This window comes from Bos mutus, chromosome 6 (genome assembly GCF_027580195.1).
Source record: "Bos mutus isolate GX-2022 chromosome 6, NWIPB_WYAK_1.1, whole genome shotgun sequence".
NCBI classification, from domain to species: Eukaryota; Metazoa; Chordata; class Mammalia; order Artiodactyla; family Bovidae; genus Bos; species Bos mutus.
In genome coordinates this window covers 16,475,388-16,493,629 of record NC_091622.1, presented here as the reverse complement: position 1 = coordinate 16,493,629, position 18,242 = coordinate 16,475,388, and the positions used below count along the sequence as shown (strand labels likewise).

At 38.4% G+C, this 18,242-nt stretch overlaps 1 long non-coding RNA gene across 1 annotated transcript; it reads right to left on the bottom strand.

Annotated features, from left to right (window-relative positions):
- Positions 1 to 830: 830 nt before the first annotated feature.
- LOC138988282 (uncharacterized) lies at positions 831 to 17,682 on the bottom strand. Its single transcript, XR_011464599.1, has 4 exons — positions 17,632 to 17,682; positions 15,040 to 15,066; positions 5,523 to 5,576; positions 831 to 888 (listed from the first exon to the last, which is right to left on the bottom strand). It is a non-coding gene; the product is annotated as an uncharacterized lncRNA (long non-coding RNA).
- Positions 17,683 to 18,242: the final 560 nt, after the last annotated feature.

Below are 18,242 nucleotides of genomic sequence, written 5' to 3'. Positions count from 1 at the left end.
ACCCAAAAGTTGCTGAGAAGATGCTTGATTCCATCAATTAGATTTTGAAATCTATTTCAAAATCGGCATCTCTTTTAGCACTCAAATAATCATGGCTGACGCTTTTATTTCAGTTTATAAAAACTAGAATGTGCAAGGTATGTGGAAGCTACACAGTGGTTAAAAACCTCGAGATGACAGTAAGTATGTGCTTCTACTGAAGTCCTATCTTACCCCATTGCATCATTTACAATTATCCTAAAAAGAATATTCTGAAGCAGACCCCAGGCCCTCAATTTGAAGTGGGGGTAACTGAGAATTTTCAGAAGATAGAACACTATCAAACATTCTCTGTTCTGAAGATCACTTGTCATCACAGTGATTTAGAAAGGTCAGAAACAGCAAAACCATTGTAAATATCCATTTAGAAATAACTTTTATTAGCAAGAGCAGTTTTTGTAAGTTATCTGTGAGAATGGATAAAGTCTGAAGACAGCTGTTTTAAATAAAGCTTCCACACCCACTTCTGGTACAATGACCTCCCACGGAAAGGCCAAGTATCCGTCCAGTCAGATGGCCCCAAATCCTGCTTTCAGCTTAGCCCTGTCCATCTCATGGACAGCCTCTGATCCTCTCAGTCTTGTGAAGCACGTGGATGAGTGTACCTGAGTGTGAGAACATGGCACAAATATGACCTATCTCTGAAACACACGGTTACACTGGTGTTGAAGAGAATTAGCGGGTTGCTCTTTGCTCCTCTAATGGGATTAGTCTGCCCATGAGGGGAGAGTTAACTGAGCCAGTAACAGATCGTCTACACATGCTGGGGGAAACATCGCGAGACACAGAACTCACGGGCAGACCATACGGCCCTCGGGGTCCCGGCTCTCCCATAGCTCCTTTTTCACCCTATAATAAAAGATGAGAGTTCCGATCATACACAAACGTCTATATTCATACACTTTCTCTAATGCTTTGTGTCTAAAGCCTCTATTTGAAGCATCATTCTATCAAAATTCTAAAAAGGCAGACTCTTCCAGGGTTGCTGCCAGTGATACAGCAAAAGAAAATATTAGTGCATTTTACAGAATCACCTCTGAAAGGGCTGTAGGTCAGACTGACGCTGTCCAACTGTGCAAAAGGACTTGCCTATCTAATGTGCTGTGCTTGGGTTTCTTTGGCATTCATGTGAAATGTTTATTCATTACTAATTATTTTAAGTTACTACTCTTTCAAAAATGTAAGGATAAAATGTTTTTTTTTCTTCCTACCAAATGTCTCCTCTTCAGCAAGCCTTTCCTCCTTTACTCCCCTCCCCTCCATCCTACATGAGTTGTATTTTACTTGAGAGTGCTCATATACCGGGAGACATACCCATGTTATAAATTGTCTATCCTCTGCTGAGTCCTTCCTTAGAATATGCACATCAGGGTATCCGGATCCTGGCTTTGTTCCCTACTGCATGCCCACAGCGTAAATAGTGTCTGGCACATCAGTAAATATTTGTAGAATTAATGAATCAAGTCAAATCAGTACAGTCGTGCATGTTTTTCTTCCTTTATGAAAAAGAGGGTTTAAAAACTTTTATGCCTTCTCTTCAATGCTTGATAATGTAGGAATTTACTGCCTTCATCGCTCTCTCCATGTACCTCTTGAAGGAGAATAGTTTACCTTGGCTTAGACAATAATCTGAACACTTATAAAAGTGCAATTGGAGGTGGTTCCAGGAATATGATATAATTGTGATAATAGAGAAATAAATGTTCTGCATTTCAAGTAGTATTTTCTTCTGCTGCCATCTCCAAAGTTTGACAGTCCATAGAATAAAAACTTGAGGAGGAATGGCGATGTTTATACAAGGGCCAAACAGAAAATGTTACCTTCTTTTATCACCACCCTTGAGGAAGTATAAAGGTGCTAAATCTTTTTCAAGGGTAAAATGACAAATTCAGCTGATAACTGTGCATACAGATCCAAGGGTTATTCTGTGTTTCTTTACTCTCTAGATTGCCATGGGGGCAAATTTCAACTCACTGTTAACAATCCTTAAATTTAGGAGTTGTTGGTGCTAATTAACACTGTCACTTAGAGGCACATATAGTATCAGATCACTGGGAATAAATACAATAAAATCTTGTTGAACTTAGTAAAAGTTCCATTTTTACTTCATGTTTATTACTGAAAGAACAGGAGTTGCATTCAGTAAAGTAGCCAGGCTTTGAAATGAAACAGATTTAAATTTGAATGCCAGTTCTGGCACTTACTAGTCCTGTGGCCTTGAGTAATTTTCTTAACCTTTCTGTGTCTGTTTCATTGGCTGTAAAATCAGAAGAATACATGTTCTGAAGTAATTTTTCTAAAGATGAAATGTTATTATAAACTATGAAATATATTTTGCTAAATAATATGTCCATAAATAATAACTGTCATTGTTATTGTACAGTTAAAGGTCTTGTTTTTAATGAAGGGCTTGGCAACCCAAAGAGTACTTATTCAAAATAAGTGCTGCCATCTGGCAGTGTTATTTATGATTTTTTTTACAAGGTAGTGGTGCTGACGGTGACGGTGTGTGTGTGTGTGTAGTGGGAGGTGGGGATTTAGAAGGAGAATTCACATAACTTGGAGCCTGTCTAATTTGAAGAAACTCAATGGATTAGAGTAGATCTAGTTTGAAATATCTCCATAGATTATTAAGATATACCTAGTCCCTCCTTCCTCCTCTGATTAAATACCTCAGCTTTATTGTTTTTAAAATTAATACACCGTGACTGATTTGAATAAAGCCGTCATGAAGCATTTGTCTATGGAAAACTCCATTTATAGAACTGCCCATCCCAAATAATTACTTTAAGCTAATAATGACAACTGCATCCCCCTCGCCAGTGACTGTTTCAGAAATGGACATATGACCCAATTCTGGTCACTGAGGTGTCAGGGGAAGTCGCTGGGAAGCTTGGGCAGAGGTTTTCTTGATGCTAAGGAAGATAAAGGAGAAGAGGGTCCCTGTGTTTGTTCTCTGCTGATGCCTCTCCAGAGGGGAAGTCTGGAACCACTGTAACCAGCTTGCCTGTGGTCAAAAGGCAAAGCCAGCCAGGGAAAGGGCACAGAAGCAAAGACTAGACTTCCTTCTTCGAATATTTTGCTACATAAAACTATCAATTTCTTTACTGTTTAAAGCCATTTTGAGTTGGGATTCTGTCACTTAGAACCAAAATCATCCTAACGGTCCTCGTTTAAAAACTTTTAAGAGTGAAATATTAACACATGGTTTTGAATGCGCCACTTCTTTTCCTGGATTAATTCATTCCAAAAGAATGCTGAACCTCTCTCAAATTTAACACATTCTACAGAGTTTCTAAGTAGTTACAAGGCCAAGATGAAGAAATCAGCTGAAGGCAGGACCATCAGGTGCTCTGAGGAGCTGTATACTAAGACTGCTAGTCATGTGTACTAACACTGCTAGTCACGTGTACTCAATACTGCTAGTCAGGCATACTACTACTACTAGTCATGCATACTAATACTGCTAGTCATGTATTTGACAATTCTCAAACAGTACTGTCCATCAAACACCTATTTTCTTTTAGGCTTGTCTCATTTCATTCAGGATTTTTAATTTGCCTGTCTACACTGAGGGATTAATCTAGAATGGCCCCCTTTCTTGATTCCTGCCTCTTTAAAATTTGAAACTTTTTCAAGAGAGTCCAGATGGCACCTCAACCAATTAACTCTGAGAATCACACTCCAGTTTAGCACTTAGGGTGAGGGACACTTGGAGAGTACTGCTATCTGATCCAGTTAAGATAGTTAACACGCCGAGTAAATATAAGCATAACACTTTACACTGCACACCATTTGACTTAAACTATGCCTGCACAAATTCTTAGTCATTTCATTTGCTCCCCTGGTGCATTCCGCCCCAGCGCTGAGACCTGATACTCTTGTGACACTGCAGAGCTCTCGGAAGTAACAGCTGATTTACCAAACGGTAAACCCTCTTGAGTCCCAGGGCCTTCTGCCAATAGACTACTTGAGATTTGGTGCTCCATTTTTAGTCCACGTGCTGAATCTCTTGATACAATGCTTGAATGCATCAGCAGCGTGAGACTCTTGGCTTTTAAATATTTCTAAGTAAGATGATCTTCATAAGTCTTTGGTTTGATCTTAGGAATAAGACAGTGATAATCAGGCTCATATGATTTCTTCCTTTAGGAGTCACTTCGTTCTAGAAGCATTCTTGAGTAACACCAGCTTTCCTCATCGCTGAATCCACAGTCGGCACTATTTGTGTTCATTCTGGCATCATTACCAAGTTATTCCTTGCAGATATTTTTTTCCTCTACAATTAGATTATAAACTCTTTTAAATCATGGAATATAGCTGATTCCTTTACTGTACTGAGTAAATATATACAGTGTATTAATAAAAGGTTATAGGATCATGAATCAATTATAATAGTATTATGCAATTCACTAGAACAATTAGCAAAACAGACTTCACAAATGGGAGGAGAGCATTTCCATTTCACACTAGAGTACCCTGTGTTTTGTATATTGTAATGTGATAAATATTTACTAAATGATTTCACTTTATAGGACATGATATTATAGGACTGGAATGTATGCCAAAGAAATCTCTATATGGCTCTCTGTTTTAAAGCAAATTATCCCAGACTGATGAAACTCTTATCTAGTTTTAAAAGACCACAAACATGCACAGCAAATCATCCCAACATTTTGAAGACCTCACTATTAGGATACTTTCTTTACATCCATCCTGGATGGTGGGGAAATTGATTACACAGTTCTACTCAGACACAAAAAAACCTTCTAAGTTTTCCAAGGTGAGGAAAAGAAAAGGAGAGAAAAACAGAAAAAAAAGGGAGAGAAGTTCTAGAAAGATAACCAGCTGCTGATGCTTTAGTACATTTCTTTTTTGTGTCAGATTTATCTTCTACACTGAATTTCTTTTTCCCCCTCAAAGATATAGAGAGGTTGTAAGAGGTTTTTGTTTTAAAAAGCACTAAAATTATTTCCTTATGATTAAAGAAAGGCTATTCTTTTGCTTAAAATAAAAGAAGCATGTGTAACTGTGCAGAGAATACTTAGGTTTTGTAATTTCCCTTAAAAACAGGTTATAACTTATTCTGAATGAATACAAGAGCTTTATATAAAAGATTATCAACCAGATTATATAATCCCGGAAATTTTAGCCCTACTGACTTCAACTTTCTGGATAAAGGCCCAATGAAAATATCTTCCTTATGGGTTAAGAAGCAATGGTCTGAGCTCTTTATTTAAGCTATGAAAATATATGCATTGTTTTTGCTTTTTTTTTTAAATTAAAGCAGTCATATTCTAATACTCTGTCATTCTCCCTGTGTGAGGACTTTGAGTAGAACTTAAGACGGTATCTATTTCCATTTACTATTAGATGGTCTTTTATTTCTTCTGGGAAATGAACATATCAGATCAGCTAAACAGGAAAAGCCACACTTTGTGTTTTCTTTAGGCCACAGCTCTATAACCTCAGGAGTGACTTACTCTTTCTCCTTTGGGACCTGCAGGGCCATGGGGTCCCATAGGGCCATCTGTACCCTAAAAAAAGATAAAAATAAGAAGATATGAGACATATCCCAAGGGTTGTAAGAAATGCAGTTATAATTTATCCTGGACTTTTCCTGGGTGAATATGCCTTAGAAAGTAAGATGACACATCTCCTTTCAAACTGCTTTATTCTTGATTCTTTCAGGCCAGTAGTTTTCAAGAAACTCATGCAAAAGGAATGATTTATATAACTGCATATTTCAATGAAAGGCACACACACAAAACTGTGCATCAACTTTAATTATCTATTTCCTCCCTGGCTAAATGGAACATCTTCACTTTGCCCCTAAAACCATATGAAGAAAAATGTAATTGTTCTTGCTTCACATCACCTCTTATTCACATCCATTCTCTGGCCCCACAGTTACCCCCCAACTCCTCTTGGCCACAAATGCTCTGAAGTCTTGTTTTCAGCTGCTTAAGAGGCTCGAACAGTTATAGAAGTAAAAAAAAAATTAAATAAATGAGAACAATGTTTTAACTGTTTAAACTTTCTTCAGCTCTGTTGGAAGGAGCAGGGGGCTTAGGAGGAAGGAATTCCTCTCATGGGTTCTGCTGCAGTGGCTCAGGTCTGTGAGCTTGCAAGGCATAAACCAGGCAGCCAGGTGATCTAATGGCATAATTGCCCTCTGGCCTTCTGATTCAGGATTAGGATTTTTGTGGCAGACTAGGCGATATTTGAATGAACAAAGGAACACTGAGGTCCAGTGAAAATAATAACGTCCTGAAACAGGTTTTTAGAATTGAAGCGCTTGGGAATTCCCCTATGGTCCAGTGGTTAGGACTTTGCCCTTCCATTACAGGGGGCATTGGTTCGAGGCCTAGTCAGGAAACAAGGATCCTGCAGCCGTGGGGTGTGGCAAAAATATAAAATAAAAAATAAGTAAATAAATTGAGGAGTTTGGAATTTCTTTTGATGCTTAAAAATGTAGCAAGGGGCTTCCCTGGTGGCTCAGTGGTAAAGATTTCGCCTGCCAATGCAGCAGACATGGGTTCAATGCCTGGGTTGGGAAGATTCCCACATGCCGCGGAGCAACTAAGCCCTTGCACCACAACTATTGCGCCTGCGCTCCAGAGGCCGGGAGCCATAACTACTGAGCCCCTGTGCCGCAACTACTGAAGCCCACGCACCCTGGAGCCTGCGCTCAGCAGCAAGACAAGCCACTGCAATCAGAAGACAGAGCTCTGCACCTGGAGAGCAGCCCCCACTCTCCGGAACTAGCGAAAAGCCTGGGCAGCAACAAAGACCCAGTACAGCCAAAAATAAAAATAAAATAAATAAAATTATTTTAAAATATCTAGCAAGGACCTCAGATATATTTGTTCATTTTCAGGAAGACTATGCTTAGATTTGTAATGAATTTGTTATGGCATTTACAAACATAGGAGCTATTCCAGCACAATTTTTTTAAAACAGTATTCCTATTTCTCTTTTACTCTTCTTGTTTACAATATTAGAGCCTTGTGACATGAAATAATTCAGGGTTTTAAACTCATTCTAGTGTTGCTGCATTATCATCAAGTTTGATCTCTTTCTTACTGCCTGAAGTCCAAGCTCATCCTCAGAAAACTTCTAAATATTGAAGACCTGAAGCTGAACTTTAAGAGAAGGAGCTCTGAAGAACCATAGAAAAGAGACAAAATGACAGAAGACAGATGAATCATTTCAATGCACAGAGATCTGAAAGTTAGTTCCAGGGAAGAAGTTACATTTCTAATATAGACATGAACATAAAAAAGGAAAACAAGTTAAAATGATTTCACATGATTTTGATTCCTTCAGAGGGCCTCTCACATGGAATTGCGGGATGTATCCATCGGTTATGAAAAAAATCTGTCTGGGATTCTAAGACAATGAAGTCAATCAGACTGGTCATTCTTCCCATGTTGCAAGTTATCCGGACCTGAACCCAGGCTTCAGAAGATGTTCTGGAGTGTAGGCTGTGTCTCAAACAGGCCTGCCACCCATGCTCCCTCTGCTTCTCCCTTTTTTGGCCACTCTCTTTGTCCACCTTCTCCTTCCGCTCCAGTCCCATGCACTCCTCATCGTTCGATGGGAGTCTGTCCTAAAGCATAAAATTCACAGCCACAAAACATGTTGGAGCAAGTTGAGGTGCTGACTCACCCGGGATCCTGGCTTTCCGTCTAAGCCAGATGCTCCCTGTGTGTAGCAGGGTTGGTGGGTGTGACACAAATGACAAGAACAGAGATTAGTATGAGGTACTGATGAACAAATGTAACACTTCAAACAACATAATACGCAGTCACAGGGTTCTGAGATGAAAATCACATCGCTACAAATTGTTAGTTAAAAAAACAAAACAAAGCACATGACAATAAACACCCCACAGATGATGGCATTTTAATGACATTTCCATTCAGCAAATTCTTATTTGGAAATCAAGTGAATGAGGTTTATAAAGTGGGCTTTGAAATAGTTACCAGTAACAGTCCGGGTTGCTAATTTCCATATGAAATTAAATTTTCTAAAGACTGTGCTATTCACAATATATTTCTTTAGGTTCTGGAAAAAAGATAATGGCCAGTCTCCTAGGTAAGGGCTCATTATAATAATCAAGTTATAATTTCAGAGGAGAGGAAAAGAGCTCTAGTTTTACTTGTTAAAATAGCATTTATGAAAAACAAATGCAGAATTTTAACATGTCAGGGTGACTCTGGATTTTACACAAACAATAATTGTTTCTGCGTTGTTCTTACTGTGTTCACATTAGTCACCACTAGAGGGACTTCTAGGAATGGGAAAAAGGCAGAAAAATTTCCTGAGTCCAAACAAAAATTAACTGCCCCAAACATTGTTCCTCAGCTCACTACAAACAATCAAGCATCAGAGTCTGAGTGGGAAATGCTTTAAAACTCTAATGCTGTGTTCAGGCAATGCATGCTTTTATTTCCTCATCCCTAGGCTATGTATAACGTATGACCAAAAGATGACATTTTCAATGCTTGTTTTAAGAGTAAGCACAATTACTTTTTAAATATGGCTTTTGTATCTCAAAACTCAAATGTTTATTTATAGCCCTTGAAAACGTTGATTTGATCAAGGAGTATTTAAGAAAGACAATGCACTAGTTCTATAAATTCTCTTGGCAAGGTTGCAGAACTATTTCCCCATTTTATGCTTCAGATGTAGTTAATAATATAAAATGGAAGAAAAACAATCTATTCCAGCTGCAAACTCTACCAATGATGCTACATCATACATTTGGGGGTACTTTTAGTTTTTTTATTTTACAATTCCTTCTGTACAATCCTATTGTGAATCAGATTATAACTGCAAAATTTAATTTAGCTAGAAATGATTAAAATTTTTAAAAATGTGTGTGTTTTTGTTTAGAGCTAGAAGATGTACAGCTTTTGGCTAAATGTTGCATAAAAATGGTTGACCATCCTAAATTTGAAATTAGGGCAAACTTCAAAGAAATAAAATTGAGGGTTTAAGTAAAATAGAAATCCAAATTTTTACTTTGTTTTTTTGATACTTTCTTCAGAGCCACCACTATTATAGCATTTAAAAATAAATAAGGGGATGATAAAATTTTTACACAAATAATATTATATTAATATTTACCTGGAATGTGAATTCCTGACTCACAGTTGTTACAGAGGTTTTGGATTTCACACTTGTGGCATGATTTAATTGGTGTGATTTAACCTATATTCTAATGTAAGACTTACATCATTCATTCAATAAATGAATGCATATTAAGCATCTACTATATGCCTGAAATTATGTAAGGCATTGGCTATCAAGAGGAATACTTTAGTACTTATAATACAGTACCTGTGGAAAAAGTAAAATAAGTAGTCACCAATTTTTTATGCATAAAATATGTATAGGAAATATTTTCTATTACCATTTTTATGTCATATTTTAATAATGTAATCTATAATGTTCTCTACTGATTTTTATTGCATTCACTGAATAGAAAGAATATTAAAAAGCTTGAAATTAAAAAAAAAAAGCTTGAAACTAAAGCTCACATTTAGGAATTCCCTGGAAGTTCAGTGATTAGGACTCTGTGTGTCCACTGCAGGGGGCACAGTTCAAGTCCTGGTCAGGGAACTAAGATCCTGTATGCCACACAGTGTGGCCCAAAACAAAAAACCCTATATTTAATGATCATTTAATAACTTTTTAGTTATTGCAGAAAGAAGACTAGCATAAAGAGCATAAAAGATGCAATCTTTTCATTCAAAATAAAAAAAATCTCTAAATAACTGCGAAATACTTCTTCCATACTATTTATAATTGCCACAAGAACCTCATAAGAGGGCATTTCCAACACAAACAACACACAACATTTAGACCACGATGTTACTGATTAATGTAGGAGCCATGGCACTGAACTCACGCCTTCAGCAATGGCCAACTGCATACCTGCCACTGACAAGGGGCTGTGCTTTCCAGTATCGAAGAAGAAAAAATGAAAATTGAGGGAGGATCTTACACTACACTAAACTATAAAAGCGTTTGGGAGAAATTATGAAACAATCCGTATAACATTTTCTTTAAAGGGGAGGGTGATGGGGGAAGAACTGTCAGCTGTAAAAGAGGAAGGCTGGCACGTATGTAATTGAACACTCATGGTGTTGTTTGTTATGGGGTCTTCCTCTGACACATGAGCAGACATCAGAGAAAATAAAACTGGGCTGAGCTCTGCTTGAACACAATATGTTTTCTAATTACAGAAATCTCAACTGTATGGTAGTCACCGAGTAAACCAGAGTTGTTACTTAGGGTAGAAAGAATAGTCTGAGATTTGCACCGAAATGGAAAGTTTTCTTTACTTACTGGAAGACCAAGGGGTCCTCTGTCACCCTTTTGACCTGGTTCACCCTTCAATCCTTTAACACCATTTAACCCTGGTTCACCCTAAATGCAAAAGCAAATGCCAATTTTGGTTGCTATCATGGGTGTTTCAACTGTGAGAGAAGAGAGCCAGTCTCTGACACGGTTGCAGATTCCAGTTTTAGGTAACAGCAGAGTCAGGCTAGATTTGTCTTGCATCAGTTCGAAACTAATTTAAAAAATGCAAAAAATGGACAAGCTGGAATTAAATAATTTTCTAGGAAGCAAAATTCCTTAGAAAATCTGCTCCTTATGACCAAAAAAGTATATGGCTGAGCTCCAATATTTTCAGTTTTAGTTCAAGGAAATTAGTGTTATGCTACATTGTTCTGACCAAGCAAATCAAAACACTCAGAGTAGAGGATGCGCAAGGATGTTCAGCAGGAAAGAGCCACTCTGCTGGAATAGAAAACTGGAATATGCAGGACAGTGTTACAAACGAATATTTTAAGCCTTTAAGCATTTTGTCCAGGGGATTGTGATAAATGTAGAGGCCAATGTTTGAAGTAATGCCATTTGGTGACTCCTCATTCATGGACATTGCCAAGTCAGGTCCCTATGTGGATTAATCGATAGGATAGACAACAAATAGCCAACCCTGGAAGAGAATGTGAAGATCACAAAACTTTTATGGGTTTTACTAACCATAAATAGAGTAGAAAAAAATAGTTAATAAATTAATAAATAGAATATTCTAAATATTTAGAATAATTAGTTAAAATAAATAATAATTAATAAATAAATAGTTAGAATAAAGGAGGTTTGAAGTTAACTTAATGTGACATAAAAGTCATGAAAAGTGATAAATTCTCAACTCTGTTTTTAAAAATCTAAAAATGCAATACACTCTTTTCTATTAGCAGCAGCATGTTAGAAATAGAATTGTGACCTGTCCACTTTTCACCTTTTAAGTATAGATACTAATTTAATCATAAGATCTTGAAAGACTTGAGAAAGAAAGATGGTTTCATTTTCAAATGGCTTATACAATCTTGAGTGGTGGGGGTGGGAGAGGGGAGAGATTATGCCTGCATGGCAGGAAGGATTATTAACCTGGGCAGTATTTCTCCCCTATTTGCCTGAAGATGAAAGTCAGTGCAGTGCTTGGTAAAGAGTCGAGGGCCCCACCTAGGCCACAGTAGCACGATATTGTTAATAGGAACATTAACATTAATATTAATGATATTGTTAATAGGAACATTAACATTAATATTAACGATATTGTTAATAGTAGGAATGATATTGTTAATGTCCCCCAGGTAATTCTCCTCATCAGGAAATTCTAGGGAACAGTGAGCCAGACTCATCCATGGAACCGTGCTCTATATTTGAACTTTCAAAGGGGTCACAAAATAATATACACCTTGGCATGACTTAGTGGATTCAGGCAGTTCTGAGATAGGAAGTATGATCCTGTGACTGTCACAGAGCTAGAATCAATGTGAGATTAAAGCCAAGGCTCAGCAATCAACGTCAGTTAACTGATTGAAACTTGAGATTCATGGCTTTGCATGTGTGCGGATTTTGATTTAGCAAGTGATCTTGAGATGATGAATAGACAGGGCAGCCTTGGTAAGCTATGAATTTCTTTGGTGAGGAATCACACATTGATAGCAGTGAGCATTAATTGAGAAGGTAGCCTACTGTTCAGTTGCTCAGTCATGTTTGACTCTATGCGACCCCACGGACTGCAGCATGCCAGGCTTCCCTGTCCTTCACTATCCTCCAGAGTTTGCTCAGATTCATGTCTGTTGAGTCAGTGATGCATCCAACCATCTCATCCTCTGTCAACCCCTTCTCCTCTTGCCCTCAATCTTTCCCAGCATCAGGGTCTTTTCCAGTGAGTCAACTCTTTCCATCAGGTGGCCAAACTTTTGGAGCTTCAGCTTCAGCATCAGTCCTTTCAATGAATATTTGGAGCTGATTTCCTTTTAGATTGATTGGTTTGATCTCCTTGCAGTCCAAGGGACTCTCAAGAGTCTTCTCCAGCACCACAATTTGAAAGCATCAATTCTTTGGTGTTCAGCCTTCTTTATGGTCCAACACTCACATCCGTACATGACTACTGGAAAAACCATAGCTTTGACTGTATGGACCTTTGTCAGCAAAGTGATGTCTCTCCTTTTAATACACTGTCTAGGTTTGTCATAGCTTTCCTTTCAAGGAGCAAAGGTCTTTGAATGTCATGGCTGTAGTCACTGTCTGCGGTGATATTGGAGCCCAAGAAAATAAAATCTGTCACTGCTTCCACTTTTTCCACTTCTATTTGCCATGAAGTGATGAGACCGGATGCCATGATTTTAGTTTTCTGAATGTTGAGTTTCAAGTCAGCTTTTTCACTCTCCTCTGAACCTCATCAAGAGGCTCTTTAGTTCTTCTTCACTTTCTGCCATTAGAATTGTATCATCTACATATCTGAGGTTCTTGATATTTCTCCTGGCAATCTTGATTCCAGCTTGTGATTCATCTAGCCTGGCATTTTGCATAATATACTCTGCAAATAAATTAAGTAATATACAGCTTTGTCATACTCCTTTCCCAATTTTGGGCCAAAAATTTCAACTCTGAACCTAAATTATAGTCCCAGATCTTTCACTTACTTAGCAGTGTAATTTAGGGAAAACAACCTAAATCTTCTGAGCCCATAGTTTAATATTTATAAAATCAAGGGGCTAGCACAGGTAATCTATATGGGGCTTTCAACCTTTTAATTCTCTGAAATCTATGATTTAAGTAACAATTGAAGTTAAGTGTAAGCAAAGTAAATAACTGCATTGTAGATATCAAAAGGATCTTGGGCATCTATTAATTTAATGGTGATGGGGTAACTGAATGACTCATAGAATTAAAAATGATCTTGGTGGCTTTGGCCTGAGTCATTACAATTAATCTGGTCCTTAGCAGTACCTTAAAATCCAAAGAGAGACCAAGAGAAGGAAATAGTATTTAGTCCAGTGTGAGAAGAGAGATCCAAGGAGGTTAGATAAGTACTAAGACAAAGCTGATAGATAATCTCTCTCTTTTGACCCCTACAACAGTGCCCTTATCTTAAACAATAATTCATGCCACTGAGACACTGTCACTCATTGGCCTTACCAGAAGGTAAAGTATTTTAAGAAGAATAAAGAGGCATGAACTTTTTCCTTTCTTGGCTGAGTCACCTACTTTACCTCAAAAAGGAAACTCAGGTTTCTGGAGTCAGAGCAATCCCTGTACCACCCCGAAAGTGGGGTGGGCCAGAGGGAATCCTCAGAAGAGACAGTGGGCTGCCTATGGGCTTTTCGACTCAGTGCCAACGTTGCATTTATGTGTTCCCCCAACCCATCTCCACTAAATGCATCAACTCACTACTGAGGAGCTGTCAAGAGTCGTGAATCTTCTTTCAAGCAGCCTCGAATGCATGCATGCATGCTAAATCGCTTCAATCATGTCCAACTCTTTGTGGCCCTATGGACTATAGCCTGCCAGGCTCCTCTGTCCACAGGATTCTCCAGGCAAGAATACTGGAGTGGGTTGCCATTCTCTTCTCCAGGGGATCTTCCCGACTCAGGGATTGAACCCAGGTCTCCTGCATCGCAGGCAGATTCTTTACCATCGGAGCCACGAGCGAAGCCCCCAAGCAGCCTTGAGGACTAGCTAAATTTTTCTGTTCAGAACAAAGCATCAAAACAGGAGTGCCACAACAGCTGACATGTAGTGGGTATTTATCAACAGCTGCACAGACCTTCTGCTAAGTGTTCTATAATCACACCTCATCCAATCATCACAACACTCCGAGGCAAGTTAACTCCTCGAGTAAAGGAAGGATTAGAGAGGGGACATAATCTGCCCAAGGTGACGCATGGCCTGTCAGTGACAAAGCTGAGATTAGAAGATGGGTCCTTATCCCAGACTCACTGGAAGAAGTCTGTCTCGTATTAATCCTCCAAGGTGTCTTCTTGGTCTACACGAAGGCAAAGAACACATCTTCATCCATCTTCACGATTTGACCTGCACTAATTCTGACAAGGAAGGGCTATCCTCCATTGTTCTCTTGTTAGGTCAAATGTAGAATACATGTATGTGATGTAATCTTCTCAGTATAGCACACTTCATATGCCCTACCTCATTATACACTAGTGACTTACAGGGAAATGCAAAATTAAGATGCTGGACAATCAAAGCATTTAGATGCAGTACTGCTATTATGACAAATAAGAAGTATCAACCAATACCATCTGAATATATAACTAGAGACACCATACTAAGAAAGAGCATCTGGACTAGTCTCAGAACCTCATCAGATTCACTTTTGTTTTCCTTTTGGAATGTTGATTTTGAGTATAATATTGTGATTAGTAACTTAAGAAACTGACATAGTGACAAGGAAAAAGGCAAAATGAGGACTAATTAATCTCCAGGTGATATCACTTAAATTTGTGGCAAGTCATTCCTTGTGAAATTTAAACATCTGGATACTTAAAGGCTTAAAGATTATCAACATTACTTGACAAATAAATAAGACAGGACAGGCATGCGTCTGTCATGCTTCTCCATGATTAACAATGAAATAGAATCAAACAAACAAGGGATTTGTTGGATTACCTTTGGTCCAGGAAGCCCATGGGGTCCCTGAAAACGGAAAACACAGCTTTTAATTAAGAACTGAATCACTGTTTCTCAGCAGAAGTGACTATTATATGAAGTAACAAAAGAGATGTAAAACAAGAATCTTGTTTGATCTACAGGTAGAGGCAGGCCAGTGGGTGTTAACACTCAGTGAAAGTTCCTTCCAGCTCGTGGACAGCTCTGCAATAGGAAATACATTAATAGCAATTCTTTCTGCTGAGTATCTCTGACAGGGAGAGGGGAATCTGCCAGGGTTACAAGGGAGGGAAAAAAACACCCAGAAAAAAGTGTTTGTGAACCCATACTACTTCTATTTCTCAAATTCCTATTCAAAAAAAATCTAGGTGGACTATGTGAGATACATTATGAATTTATATGAAATAGAGGTCAACCTTAAAAGACAGAAATTTGCCAAAAATACATTTGGAACTCTTAAGTATCAGTAGAGGAGGTCTTTTCAATTATTAACTCCTCTAACCTCAAGGTTTTGAAAAATCTAGAGGAGGAAGAAAGTGAGGAGACTGATAGTCAAGTTTGGAACCCTGTTGGATCATTTCTTTAATTTAAGGCTAAGAAAAGGATTCTAGGAGAGGACTGCTAAACATTGGTATTTAGAATGCATTTATTTTTACAAAGATGAATTATTCAAGGCTCAAATGTAATAACTCTTGACCAATGGAAGGAAGTCATAACACATCCATAGTCAGGGCTTTTCCCATATATTTTGTGGAAAATCTAAATATAGAGACTAATTAGCTAAGCTAAATTAACTAAATAAAGGTTACTGTGGATTGCTTTAAATTTCAAGTCATTTAAATAAACTATTTGGAGACAGGAGTATTTAAACACTTGTCAGCAAAATCGTACAAGAGGAAAAAGTTTTTTTTTTTTTAAATCAAGCAATAGATAGATTTGTTATACATGTCTACTTTGGAATAACATTTTCCTTGAATAAGTTGTGCATAAACATTTTCAGGAAGTGGTCATCTTATCAAGTATTATTTCATTTTAGAAGTGATTTTAAATTCCTTTAAACTAATTAATTTTGTAATTTGAACGGATATAGCATTTTAAATTTAATTTTCTAACAAAGTGGTGGGAGTACAGAAAAGCCAAAGGTATGCCATTTTCTTGATTCTTAAGGAACCGTTTAGGTTTATAAAAATATGGTTAATTATAACTGTTTTGTGGTATGAAATAGAAACCCAGTAGATGATTGGGATCTGGTGCTATGCTCTGTGGTTTAGACCATTCCAATGATGCTCTTTCTTGGAGCACAACTGGAGTAAAGAGAGACTGACACATTGTTTAATCTCCGGGGTTGAGGATATATGGTTTATTGAGTCACCTTCGAGATGAATGTGACCTAAGAGGCTGCCTGACTTGTTCCCAATCTGTCCCAGTCAAAAGCATTTGGAGCATTCTGCCTTCTAGTTCCAGCCTTAATACAACAGTCATTAGGTAGACATTTGCAGAATTATGCTGCCTTAATGGCTACCTTCTTCACCGAACATGAATTCTATGAGGACACAGTCATTTCTCCACTGGTCACTGAAAGATATCTGCAGTGAACACTGTATTTGCCAAAGCACGTAAAAAGGGAAAAGAAAAAGATCCAACAATATATTAACATATCATGTGTAGAAGTGAGCTTCTGTTTTCATACTGTTTTATAAATGTTCTTATTGAATGTTTCATTAAAGGGTCACAACCCTCAAAGTTGGTTCAGTTCAGTTCAGTTGCTCAGTCATGTCTGACTCTTTGCGACCCCATGAATTGCAGCACACCAGGCCTCCCTGTCCATCACCAACTCCAGGAGTTCACTCAGACTCACGTCCATCGAGTCAGTGATGCCATCCAGCCATCTCATCCTCTGTCGTCAGAAACATGGAATTCCCTGGTGGTCCAGTGGTCGGGACTCTGAGCTCTCACTATCAAGGACCCAGGTTCAGTCCTTGGTCAGGGAACTAAAATCTCAAAAGTCATGTAGGGTTCAGACCCCTCTCTCCCACCAAAGTTTGTTAAAAACATTCATTAATAGCCATAAATATTAAACTTGTTACGGTATTAATGGCCTAGAACAGTGATTGGTTAAAATGATTTTTCAGTGTTCATACTATGCGAAAGTGAAGGGTTAGTTGGTCTGTCGTGTCCAATTCTTTGCAACCCTATAGACTATAGCTGCCAGGACCTTCTGTCCATGTAATTCTCCAGGCAAGAATACTGGAGTGGGTTGCCCTTCCCTTCTCCAGGGGATCTTCCTGTTCCAGGGATCGAATGGGGGTCTCCCACACTGCAGATTCTGTGTGGTGTTAGTCACCAGAGAGGGTACAGTAGAACTTGCTGAACCTATTTCTTCAAATTTCCTATCGCAAAACTCCCCTACTGCTTTCCAACAGATATGGTTGGGACAGTGAAAGACAACACGGTAAAATCAGAACAACACCTCCTATTTTCCGCCTGGGAAGTACCAGATACAAGCTGGCTGTTTTGAGGGATGAGTTCATGCTTTCTCTGGAGGTATGCTCTTAAACAAATGATTCCATTTTGGAGAGAAGGGAAACTTACCATGGGGCCTGGTGGGCCGTGGGGACCTGGTGGGCCTGGTGGGCCTATGACCTGCATGTTAGGAAAATAAATATAGATTTGGTCACTTCATTTAGATAAGGCAGTTAGGCTTGAGTCTCAAGCTAGGGCTCTGCTCAGGCCATTAATGGTTGCAGAGGAAGGATACTGGAAGAAGTAATGTGCTTGATTCTGTACATTTGGAAATTCCTTTGTGAGAAAAAAAAACAAACTTAAAAAAAAAATACAATTGTTCTACAAAAGCCAGAATAAATCAAAAGCACATTAAAAGAAAAGGAAGCAACTGATTACCAAGAAATGCTATAATGCTACAACCACGTTCAAACTTTCAAATATTTCACTAAGCTCTGGAGAGAAAAAACAAGAAAAAAACGTAGGTTCTATGTGCACAGAGCTCGACCCACAAGCATCGTGGGAAAACCACTGATTTTCTCCTCAGGATTAGACAGTCCTCTGAAAAATTGCTTCAAACTCAGACCTCTGAGACACTTTTGTCTCTCCCTGTACAAGGTTGACAGATATTTCTTGTATAGCTTGACAGACCAAGAGGATCATGGTCTTTCTACTGTTGATAAGCCATCTGGCATGGGTTG